Here is a 12,968-nt window from a genome sequence, read left to right as displayed (position 1 = left end):
AAAGTAGAACAAAAGAAAAATGTTCCTATAGGTCACAGGTCTTACCATAGCGTAGTAGTTTAAGCTATCATCAGAGCATCCACAGAAACAACCCTTTCATTTATGTAAATGAATGATGGAGTGATAAACATTATTTGGTAATAAACTCTTTGAAGAATAAAAATAAATAATTTGGAAATAAATTGTACTGTAAATACTAGCAGTTGCCACCTTTAGGTGGCTCGTTGGTCTAGGGGTATGATTCTCGCTTCGGGTGCGAGAGGTCCCGGGTTCAAATCCCGGACGAGCCCACTTCATTTTCGCCCAATAAGCTTTAAGGGTTTTTAAAGTATTTACCCAAATATTCATACTCAAAAATATGTACTTTCATCACTTGAACAGTAGCCGAGTACTGAATCCCGGATCTCCCCTAAGGGCAGACACCGGAATGCTGATGCGGCTGCAGCAGCGCTCGCCCACCTCAGTCCGTCTCTTCCCAAATCCCGAGGGGAAGGCGGCGGGCAGCTTGTGCGCGCGTGCGAGTGCGTGCTTGGCCGAGTGCTGGAGGGGAAACATGAGTTGCAGTCAACCGGTTATCTTCCTCTTATAGGAAGGAGGATTACAGTTTCCACTTTTAACTCCAGCTCGGTGATCACTCCTAATGTTGACTACTCCCGCCGCACTGGAAAGTGAACGTCTCCCCGAGTGCGGCTGGTGCAGCCACTCCCACTGCAGTCGACTGTTGTTAGGGTGTCACCCTCCTGCCTCTCCTGCTTTCCCTGGTCAGAGTTCATTCCTCTATTCCTCCGGCGGATGCATAGGCAATGAGCACTGCATGCCAAATTCAGTGCCGAAAGCCCTCCACTCCAACCTGGGCAACAGAGAAAGACTGTCAAAAAAAAAAAAAAAAAAAAAAAAAAAAAAAAAAAAAAAAAAAAAAAAGAGAACACAGAAATCAGAAAACCATCAACAAAAAAACAAGCCAACATCCCTAACTGGAATACATGATTTGATGATGTAAAAGAGTTCCCAAAACAATGAATGGAAACAGAAACACACTAAGGCATATCTTTCAGACATCGCAGAACATTGAGGACAAGGAAATTATCCTGAAATAGTTAAATTAAAGTTCATTGCAAATGTAGAATCAGTAATTAGAATGACTTTGTACTCCAAATGAATACTGAAAGCTAGAAGAAAATGGAGAACTCTCTCAAAATCCTGAAATAAATCTCAAAAGCCCAAAAAATATTTCCCAATCATTCTATCAAGTTGTTGGAGAAGTATTAAAAAGTCTCATCTACAATAAACTCTTTCTCAGGAAGCTGCTTTTACAATGTATTCCACCAAAATGTGAATGTATATTAAGAGAAAATACATGAGAAATTGGGCATCCAACACCAGTAGCAAGGAAATAAAATGTATACTATGATGGTGAAGGAAGACATCAGGATGTAAACCATATCAAGTTTAGAAATCACTTAGTTAATTTTTTGGCCAAGCTTTTATGGTTGTGATAATTTTTTTCTAAAAATAATGTTCAGGAAACAAAATAGGAAAGATAGGTAAATAATATTGCCAAACATAATTACATAAACAGTGATTACTCATTCAATAAAAATTCTGATATAACTATATTTGAAGGAAAAATTGGTAAGAAGAATGTGGAGGTGCTTATGGTGAGGAAGAGAAGTGAATCTTCTATTTGTATAATGGGAAATCAATGGAAAACACGAAACTTAAAATTAATATGTGGCATATGTATTAGTTAGAGTACAATTTTGTCTCTGCAACAAAGAAAGACCCAAAAGAACCAAAGCTTAAAAGACACAGACATTACTGATCTCTTCTGTGACCATCTGAGGGTGTAATCAATGCCAGGGTGATGCTTCGGCTTCATGGTATTTGTTCCGGTCTTCTATGTCAGGGCACCCTCCTTCCTAGAGCTTGCTGGGTACAATCACTATTTCATGAAGGCTTCATTCTCAAAAGCAGATACAGGAGGAGGAGATAAATAGAAGTTCTTTCTTTCTTTTATGGGCATAACTTGAAAGCTTTACATGCATTTTCTCTCTTATGCCGTTACTTAGAAGTTGGTCACTTGATGAGGCTTACTGTCAAGGGAAGTCATTGTAATCTTTTCATGGGTGGCTATGAGCTCAGCTAATTTTCCATTTCTTGGAAGAAACAAAAATAATGAATGGACAATTAGCCATCTCTGCCATAGCATGATATTTGGAGGCATGCTGGTAAAACAACACAAAATGTCAAATGGCTGAAAATGTTTGCCTCTACTAACAGGAGTAAGAAAGGAAAAACAGGACGACTGTTTTGCACACACATATTTTTGAAGTAATTGAGTCTTTAAAACATGTGTGGTTAACTTTGATTAAAAAATTTGTTAATTAAAAAAAGCTTTGAACTAATAACCAGTATGGATAAATAATTCACCCAGGCTAAAGTGAGAAAGGAAAAGAGCATTCCACAAGGGAAAATAACTTGTTGGAAGAGGAAAACTAGATCCATCTTGATGCAAAATCCCAAATGGGACTGAGCATGGAAAGCAAGGGGTAAGGGAGCGGGTTGAGTTGAGGTTGAAGATTTCAGGCAGGTCAGTGCAGCAAACGCTAAAATAGAAGGGCTCTTTCAAAGAAAAAGAAAAGGATGATTCTTTGTGCATTCACAGAAACAAGCAAATATCCTTACAGCGAGAGTGTGAAAATACAGTAGGGGTCCATTCCTGCAGGATTTCCCCCATGCTCCCTGTTGTTCAATCTGTAGTTGATTTGCGTGTGCTTCAAAAGAGAAATCGACTCCGGTGTGAACGGTTTTGGGAACCTCCGCTTCCTGCTGGCTCGCAGGTGCGCTCTCCGGACGCGGCGAGCAGACAGAAGGGCTGAACAGGCTCACCTGCCGCCCCAGGTCGAAGGCAAACCCCGTGCGTCCCGTCAGCCGGGTCAGGCCTGCCGCCTGCTCAGGTGCCTCCTGCCTCGGGACCAGGACGCCGGAGAAAGGGAGAGACCGGCCCGGCAACTACGTTTCTGCCACATCTCAAACATTTGTGAGTCCCATGAAAGCTAAACTCGTTTTTTCCCCTCGCAGCTTTTCCATTCAGTTCTTGCTCATTCATGTGGAAACGAGCCATCTCCACGCCTCCCAAACATCTCCAAACGGTTTCCTAAGACTTTTTTTTTTTTGCATTGTTCTGTTTTCAGGTTCTTGGTACACTAAAACTTCTTTTAAGGCTGCCTGTGGGTTCCGATTACAAACTCTCAAAGAAAATGCTCAGGAACCATGCTGTATCCAGACGAGGTGGCCGAGTGGTTAAGGCGATGGACTGCTAATCCATTGTGCTCTGCACGCGTGGGTTCGAATCCCACCTTCGTCGAATGAGGCCTTTTAATATGAAAAGAAAGAAACAATATCCAAATCCAGCCAACTTTCCTTTCATCTCTCCTGGAGTTCTGATCCCTGGACTTGGAGAGGAGAAAGTGGTTCTAGTAAACCTGTCAGTATTAGGATGTTGCTGGGTATCTTTAAGTTTATGCTTGATTGGGTATTGTCAATATTGTTTGTGTGGTCAACTTAATGAATATTCTTCAAGTGGGATTCCTACCTGATGACTGCAAAAACGCCTTTGAGCCTGAGAAAGGGGAGAGGGGAATAGAGAGGGCAGGAAGATGATGTTGCTGGGTATCTTTAAGTTTATGGTTGATTGGGTATTGTCAATATTGTTTGTGTGGTCAGCTTAATGAATATTCCTCAAGTGGGATTCCTACCTGATGACTGCAAAGACGCCTTGGAGCCTGAGAAAGGGGAGAGGGGAGGTGTAGGGCTAAAAAGGGGGAAAAACTCGAGTGTGGTTACTCCAGCCCTTTCTTTTAGAAATCATTACAACTGTGGACATTAAAATAAACTCATCAATAAGATAAGCAGAAAACAAAAACAAAAACAAAACAAAACAAAAAAACAGCACAACAGGGTCGGGCGTGGTGGCTCATGCCTGTAATCCAAGCACTTTGGAGGCCAAGGTGGGCGGATCACCTGAGGTTGGGAGTTCAAGACCAGCCTGACCAACATGGTGAAACTCCGTCTTTAAAAAGAAAAACAAACAAACAAACAAACAAACAAACAAAAACAAACAAAGAAAAAAACAGCATGAGAAACACACCAGGAGAGAAATTTAGTTACTTAAATGCTCAAGACAAATCGAGAGACCAAAATTGAAGAAACGTGTAGCACTTGGCGGCAAGAGCTTAAAAAAAAAAAAAAAAAAAAAAAAAGCGGGGAGTGGTGGCTCAAGCCTGTAATTCCAGCACTTTGGGAGGCTGAGGTGGATGGATTACAAGGTCAGGAGATCGAGACCAGTCTTGTTAACAGGGTGAAACATGCCCAGCCTGGGCAACAGAGCAAGACTCTGTCTCAAAAAAGAAAGAAAGAAATGAGCATATGTATACACCAAAAGACGTACACAAAAATTTTCATAGAACTTATATTCATAATAGGGAAAATGAAAAGCTAAAAGCAACTGAAAAGTAACCAAGACCATTACATTTTAAATTGTTAACATTTCCTGAAATTGTCTTGTAAAACAATGTCTTCTTTAAGTTTTTAAAGTACAGATGAACACTTTAATCTTAATAAGATGACATCATCATTTACACAACATTGTGAGTCAACCAAATATTTTCCCATGTGTGTATAAATTTGATCTCAGTAAAACAATTTTAGAATTCAAATCTATAAACTTTAAAGTATTGATTTTGTAACATGATTAAAAGTAAATTAAAATATATTAGTGTGTTCCAGGCATGGTGGCTGACGTCGGTAATCCCAGCATTTGGGAGGCTGAGGTGGGCAGATCACCTGAGTCCAGAAGTTCGAAACCAGCCTCAGCAACATGGCAAAACCCTGTCTCTACCAAAAAACAGAAAGAAAAGGGCTAGGTATAGTCCCAGATACTTGGGAGGCTGAGGTGGGAGGACTGCTTGAGCCTGGGAGGCAGAGGTTTCATGAGCCAAAAATGCACCACTGCACTCCGGCCTGAACAACACAGCCAGAACCTGTCTCAAAAAGAAAATATATGTATATTAATCTGATCATCTCCCATATAGCTTTTTTACATAAAATTGACTTTTTCAGTTTGTAAATATAAATATTTAAACATATTTAAATCCAATTTTGCTGAAAAGCCTAAACACAATGTAAAAGCTATTGACTTGCCCTATTACCAGTCTTACAGACTCTTATAAAACAAAAGGTATACCACTATAGCTTCTCCCAACTATCCAAATGCTTGTAGGTCAGGTGTAAAAGTTTTGTCAAGAAAACACAAAAGAAATGAGTATCAGGGAAGACTACACACTGCAAAAACAAAATTCTGTGAGGACTTGAACCCAAGACCTTTTTCTTACCAGAGAAGGAAGTTTAATGACAAAGCAACAATTCCGTCATAAAAGCTAATTTATGTGATATTATAGTATAGACATTTTAAGATATACCAGAATTTTAGAATTTGAAAATCACGAGTCACATTTTGTTTTGAGCAGGAAACATATTAAGACAAATTTCCTTCAAACAAGACATGATTGTAATCCCAGCAACTCAGGAGACCTATGCAGGAGGGCCACTTCAGGCCAGGAATTTGAGATTAACCTAGGCAACACAGCAAGACTTCGTCTGTAATAAAATAAATTATTGTACTAGCACACACCTGTAGTTCTAGCTACTTGGGAGGCTGAGGTAGGAGGATGGCATGAGCCCAGCAGTTTGAGGCTGCAGCGAACCATGATCATGCCACCGCATTCCAGTCTGGGTGACAGATCAAGATCCCATTTCTGGGGGGCAGGGGGGGTAGGAACCATACATTGTCGAGGCCTGAGCAGAGGAGGCTGCCGACTATAGAAATTGCAAGTTACAAAGAAATTATGTTTTCTACCTTGAAATCTATAAAAAGTTGCTCTAAAGAAAAAGAACCAGCTCTGACCAGGCACGGTGGCTCACACCTGTAATTCTAGCACTTTGGGAGGCCCAGGCAGGTGGATCATTTCAAGTCAGGAGTTGGAGACCAAGCCTGGCCAACATGGTGAAACCCCATCTCTACTAAAAACACAAAAATTAGTCGGGTGTGGTGGTGTGTGCCTGTAATCCCAGCTCTCAGAAGGCTGAGGCAGAATTGCTTGAACCATGGAGGCGGAGGTTACAGTGAGTCAAGATTGTGCCACCGCACTACAGCCTGGGTGACAGAATGAGACTCTCTCAAAAGAAAAGAAAAAGAACCAGATATTTCCACTCTTTTCAGAACAAATCAACAGATTGAAGTTTACTCCTGTTGACAAAGTGTGAGGTCACAATGTGATACTTACTATTCTTGAGGAGATGGAATGTTCAGAAAAAAAGCCACACATAGTACATGGTGGAAGAGCAAAAACGCAAAACAGGCTAAAAGAGCTGTGAGTTTAGAAAAAAACAATAGATCAAAAAGATCAAGAATGGACATTAGAGAATGAAACTGAAGACAGAATAGGGAGTAGGGGTCCCAGGCATGAAAATAGGAAATTCTCTATGAGAAAGGGGAAGAACCTGTAATTGGACTTGAAACATACATTCTAGGTAGAAATAATCTCTTAAAATTTAGCTGGAAAAAACGTATATAGCAAGTAATGGTCTAAAAATCCAGATTAAAAGGATGTAAGTTCTTTTGAAAAACTGAGCAGAGGAGTTACTTTATCAAAGTAAGCTTTGAAGTAAATTTCTTATCTGTCAGGAAGCCTGGAAGATGGTGAGCCTAGAAGTGGAGAAACCAGAAACTTTTCAAACAAGCAAGGGCCCCAGATGCTAGGCCATGTTCCTTCAGCCTCTGAAGTCCACAGTGAAAACATGTGACACAGCATTTACTCCAAATGCTACATGCCATGAATGGAAAGAATGCAAATGTGCAGGAATAACCTACATGAGCTGACGTGTCATTGGAGGTGGGGGATGTATGTCTAATGGATAAAAGAGGGCACAAATCTGTGAATACGTGTCAGGTGAACTGTTGGGTACACGAAGAGAAGGAATGTGGAGAGAACATGAGCTGATATAGGAGGAACACACATTTCAGAATCAAAACTACTCTGGTTTCTAGTACTGGCTTTGTCACTTACCAGTGTTATGACTTTTTTTTTTTCTTTTATCTTATCAGTGTTATGACTTAAGGAAGTTTTCTCCTCTGAGGCTCAGCTCCATCTCTAAAATGAGGATAATAATGTTTGTGGAAAAAATTAAGTTGGATTAAATAAAACAATGTAAATGACTCATATTTTATGTCTCCTAATGCATAGGCCTGAATAGATGATGGTGGTGGTGATTTTTTATGATGTCCTTTTGGTGGTACTTTGAAGAGGAGTGTCTCAGGCCATGTGGTTGCAAAGGCAGATTTAAAATAAGGGGACATCTAGGCTAGAGACAAGTTAGCCAGCATTCATCCTTTCAGTTGTACGTCACCTACTTGGTACTAGGGCCAGAGAGGAAACAAGGGCTGCTGAAAGAGTAACTGACATTTCTGGAGGTGGGAAGACAGAAATAATTAGAGCAAAAGAGAGGGTGAGCAAGGAATGGTGTTGACAGCACAGCCCTCAAGGGTTGGGTCCTAAGTTCAGGGGTGAAAAAGGAAGCCTTGATGACACATAAATTCTTACAAGCCAGTGTTTCTCTTCTGGGAGAAATGGAAACTCAGAAACCAGTGCTCTCAAAGAAGGGAAGTTAGGTATGATTTCTTGGGAGCCACAACCCAACCAGGCTACAGGGCTTTCCAAATAATACAGTCCTGAGTTTGAGCCTTAGAGAGGGCAGGTATGTTTTCAAGTCATGCACTGTATCAACTGCCGTTTTGGTATATGAAAAGAAAACACTGTATATGCTAATAATCATTAACAAAAAAAAATTCAGGTAAAAAGAATTTTTAACAAAACTGAATTAGCTTTTTTTTTTTTTTTTCCCCAGGAGCAAAAACTGGGAATTCAGCTGTAAGGAACACAGAATGACAAGTTGTTTTTCATCTTCTGGATCATCCCCTAAGGAAAGTAAAGAAAGTTCCCTCGGTATCTTCCAGTTGGCAACAGCGGAACAGAGGAGTATGACTTTACTCATAGATGTGCTTTCCTGAGCACTGTTTTAGAAGCTGAGAAATACAAGTGATCAAAATATAACCTACCCCACAACCCTCAAATCCAGTGCCAAAAAAATTTGTGTGGAGGGTTGCACAGTAATAATAGTAAGCCAATGAAGAAGTAAAACATAGCATCTCAGATCTTGATATATATTATGACCAAAAAATAGTTGTAAATTGGAACAGGAAACACAGATGGGGTGCTCAATGACAAGGAGGCCTCATGGGCAAGATGGTTCCCTGTGTTAGGACCCCAATATCCTTCCTTACAAAGAGTGGGGACCCCACCCTAGAAAAGGAATAGCAGTTTAGCCACCCCACAGCAGCTCTGGCAGGGCTGTTTTTGGGTACCTTCGTGGAGAAATCCACACACTGCCCTTCATTTAAAATATGAGCATTAGCCTCATCCTCAGAGAAGATGCAGCCATTGTGGGGTTAAGGTTTCTCTCCTCAGGTCACTAGTGTGGGTGTGCCTGCTGAGAAGTTTCAGCCACTCCACCTGCAATAGGAAAGACAGGTAGTTAATGAGAAAAGCAAGAGGCAAAACCTGTGAAGAACATGTGACCATCAGCCATTTGAACGAAAAGGGGCAAATTTGAATGAAAGGGGGCACATTTATTTGTGTTTCTAAAAAGATATTCCAGGCAGGTACACAGGAAACTAATTAAAGTGCTTCATTGCGGTATATCAAAGATAAGACACAGCCAGGCGTTAGTTTAAATGACAAAAATAGATTTTATTTAGTAATCACTGACAGTGGGGAACCATCTGGGTTTCATAACTGGCCCATACATATCTACATCAGGCTCCACACCTACTGCAGAACCTGGGAGACGAGGGACCTATCTTCAGATGTTGACTGAAACAAACGGTAAATTCTTTTGGCGGCATCAGTTGAGTTTTCTCAGGCAGGTGCTCAAGGAGACCGGGGCCATTAGGAACTATGTTCGGGTTTGTTTAGGTCTTTTTAGGCCAAGATGGCTGCCTAGTCCAGAAGAGAGCTCAGAAGCTGCCTGGAGTTTGGTCAAAAAAAGAATATTTGCCAAGTAGATGAGGGAACTGGGCGGCTGGGGGCTGTTCGAGATGGGATGATTTATGGCATTCTTTGTATATGCAATCATTAAACCATAGCAATGAAATGCCTAATCGAAATCGTAAAACTAAGCAAAGTTTGAGCTACATTATCCTCTTATCGCCACAAGATGGTGACAGCGCTTCACAACTCGCCCGCGGGAAAGAAGGAGGGGGCGGCCCGAGAGCTCCTCCCTGTGCCAACAGCTGCTCTCCAGCCCGCCAAGCTGCCTGACGTTCTCTAAGTGCGGTCGCCAGCATTCCTCTACACGCTCATTCCTCTCAGTGTAGCCCTTTGTTGACCAGAAAAGAAATACGTTCATTGATTTGGCCAGCTTTATCATTATTATTATTTTAACCTTTTTTTGTACCAACAACTTGCCCATTTTTTTTCTTTATCCAGAGCCACACTGGCGGATGAGGGAGTCTAAAAAAAATCCCAAACATGAAATCCCAAATATGTTAATCAGGAATATTTTCACAAAGATCCTAACAGATATGGATATAAAGAAAATACACTTAAGATTTTACACCTAAGAAAATTTTAGGCTGGGCGCGGTGGCTCACGCCTGTAATCCTAGCACTTTGGGAGGCCGAAGTGGGTGGATCACCTGAGGTCAGGAGTTCAAGACCAGCCTGGCCATCATGGTGAAACCCCATCTTAAAAAAAAAAAAAAAAAAAAAAAAAAAAAAAAAAAAAAAAAAAAAAAAAAAAAAATTTAAAAATAATTTGTAACATTATCTAATACCTAGCCGTTAAAGAAAGAAAATCTTGAATTGTCTCAAAAATTTTTTATAGTGATTTTTGTCTGAATGGGACCCCAACAGATCCAAATATGGCAAATATGACTGCTGTTTGTTCCTCTTAAATCTATTATGATCCATAAATTTACAAGTCTCCAAGTAGCCTGCCTGCTCTTTGAAAAAGGAATTGAGAGACCATAATCTGGGTGGGAATTCTCACTGATCCTGGATTGCCATTGCTTTTAAACCATTCTTTGAAAAGGGTTTGGGAAAAAAAAATGTTTTGTTTTGAGACAGTCTCGCTCTGTAGCCCAGGCTGGAGTGCAGGGGAACAATCTTGACTCACTGCAACCCCCGCCTCCTGGGTTCAAGTGATTCTCCTGCTTCAGCCTCTGGAGTAGCTGGGACTACAGGTGCACACCACCACACCCAGCTAATTTTTGTATTTTTAGTAAAGACCGGGTTTCACCATGTTGGCCAGGCTGGTCTCGAACTCCTGACCTCAGGTGATCCATCTGCCTCAGCCTCTCAAAGTGCTGGGATTACAGGTGTAAGCCACCACACCTGAACAAAGGTATATTTTTTATGAGAGTAATTTTAAAAACACCCAAGTTGTCTGTCACAGCTCCTTGCCTATAACCCTAAAAAGAGGTAGACTGAGACAGTCAGGGGACAAAAAGCAGGGGGCGGTAGGGGAAGAACAGAAACAAAAAGAAAACTGGCAAACAGAGGAGAGTCCAAAAAGCCCAACTTCTGTAAGTCAAGTCTTCCCACGGTTCTCTAAGCCACCAAATGAATGTAATTTAAATTGCTTTAAACTTCATATAAAAATAAATCATTTTTGGTAAATCAATAAAAAGAGGCATCTCCGTGACTACTGGTGGGAATATGTACTTCTCCTTTTCTAAAACAAAAAACAGCAGAGAGCCCTGAGTTGCAAACATGAAAAGCATAACTTTTATCAGCTCATTATTAAGTGTAATAAGAGAGCACCACTACGTTTCCACGTCTCCTTTCTTTAACCAATGCATTTTGGCTACAGAAGAAATTATGCCTATTCTTAGTCACTGTTCAGCACATATACAACATCCAAAATTGAGCGGCACTCCAGGAGGGTGCTGAATGACTACATGCCACTTTAACTGAATCTTCCAAAAATTGAGACTTCTGCTAATAAGAAATATGGTACACATTAGGACTACTGAGTCCCATGGTCATCCATGCATTGCCCTTCCCTTTCTGTTTAATGTATAGAAATGGGTCCAAAAAATGTTGAGATATGAGGTATAAAGTGTTCAGTAAGTTCATAGATGGTCCTGCTAGCTATAGCATGTAGGAAAGTGAACAATACCCAAATCTAGATTAAGTGTTTATCTCAGTAAAGACAAAATTTGCCTCATTCATGACAAAATACTTGCAAGAATACTTCCCCTGCCATATGGGACACTTAGCATCAGTATCCAGGTCAGTCTTGGTGAGCTAAGTCTATACTACAGAGCTGAAGTATGACCTCTACCACTGCCTGCCACCCTGGTCACATGGTTTACAAATAAATCACTTGGGCAGTAAGTGGGGTGATAGGAAAAGAGACTACTGACAGCCATGTGGTTGATGTGTACTTGATTGTTGATAGCCTCCTCCCAAGAGTGGGAATTTTGGTTAGCATTCACGTGGGACATCATTCTCATAATCTGGAACCATTCTGGGAAATTCATCCACATCACTGTTTCCCAAAACTTCTTGTCAACACAACCTCCACTTTTGCCTACTTAAAATCTCTGTCTATCCAAACCATTAGCCATGCACGTTCAGTTTAGATCAGTATCTTAGGTCACTCTCCTTCCAGAAAAAGTAAACAATGACATTCAAGACTTCAGGAGTCCGAGACCAGCCTGGCCAACATGGTGAAACTGTCTCTACTAAAAATACAAAAATTAGCCAGATGTAGTGGTGCATGCCTGTAATCCCAGCTATCTGGGAGGCTGAAGCAGGAGAATCGCTGGAACCCAGGAGGGGGAGGCTGAGATCGAGCCACTGCTCTCCCGTCTGGGCCAGAGTGAGGTTCCATCTCAAAAAAATGAGTAAATTAATAAAAGCAAAAAATAAATTTCGTTCTATCCAACTAAAATTGAGAGGAAATAAATCTCCTTCCCGAAAGCATTAAGAATGAGAAACTGATAGATTACAGTTTGTAGGAAGGACCAAATAAAGGCGAGGATTGGATTCCTCTGGCACACTCAAGCCAACCATGGACTTCCTGGATATAGCAACCAGTCAGGATGTAGAGAGGAAGGGCGGGCGCCGCCCGGGCAAATTCAAACTGAAAACCACTGCAGCTCAGCACTAGTGCAACTCATCCAATGGGTGACCGGCAAGTATTTTAACTTGCTTCGAACTTATAATAGAAAATCTCCTATCTCCTTACTTAACTCTAAGGGGATGAGAATAGAACATTTTTAGGCAATAAAAAGTTCAGGGTCAGATTATGTCACATTTGTAGTCGTTGGCATATCTCCAGCTTACTTTGGCAGGAAAGGTCATTAATAATTGTTCAGTAACGGCCCTATTGTTAAATAACTGCTCTACTTCAAACTTAAACACAGTAACACCGAGCATGGTGGCTCATGCTTGTAATCCCAGCACTTTGGGAGGCGGAGGCGGGTGGATCACTTCAGGTCGGGAGTTCGAGACCAGCCTGGCCAATATGCTGACACCTCATCTATTAAAGTAAATAAATAAAGAAAAAGAATAAGAATAAGAAACACAATAGCGAGTTACAATGGCCGGCACAGAAAGAATACAAGCACCAGCTCTCTCTTTGAGAAAATGGGTGGCTCTTAAAAGAGCCGTTATGATTGAGTTTGCAATCAACTCACTATTTAGCGCTGGTGTACTTGGTGACGGCCTTGGTGCCCTCCGACACGGCATGCTTGGCCAGCTCCCCGGGCAGCAGCAGGCGCACGGCCGTCTGGATCTCCCTGGAGGTGATGGTCGAGCGCTTGTTGTAATGCGCCAGGCGGGA

General features: G+C 41.3%; 1 long non-coding RNA gene and 2 other non-coding genes across 3 annotated transcripts; 2 read left to right on the top strand and 1 right to left on the bottom strand.

The window, feature by feature from the left end:
• Nucleotides 1–218: 218 nt before the first annotated feature.
• On the top strand, nucleotides 219–290 carry TRNAP-CGG. The gene has a single exon. It is a non-coding gene; the product is annotated as a tRNA-Pro (tRNA).
• A 2,995-nt stretch (nucleotides 291–3,285) lies between these two features.
• Nucleotides 3,286–3,367, top strand: TRNAS-GCU. The gene has a single exon. It is a non-coding gene; the product is annotated as a tRNA-Ser (tRNA).
• A 4,518-nt stretch (nucleotides 3,368–7,885) lies between these two features.
• On the bottom strand, nucleotides 7,886–12,962 carry LOC108298210. Its single transcript, XR_001822488.2, has 2 exons — nucleotides 12,823–12,962; nucleotides 7,886–8,630 (listed from the first exon to the last, which is right to left on the bottom strand). It is a non-coding gene; the product is annotated as an uncharacterized LOC108298210 (long non-coding RNA).
• Between the last annotated feature and the right edge of the window lie 6 nt (nucleotides 12,963–12,968).

This window comes from Cebus imitator, unplaced genomic scaffold (genome assembly GCF_001604975.1).
Source record: "Cebus imitator isolate Cc_AM_T3 unplaced genomic scaffold, Cebus_imitator-1.0 Scaffold918, whole genome shotgun sequence".
Lineage (NCBI taxonomy): Eukaryota > Metazoa > Chordata > Mammalia > Primates > Cebidae > Cebus > Cebus imitator.
This window is presented reverse-complemented; position numbering and strand designations above follow the sequence as displayed.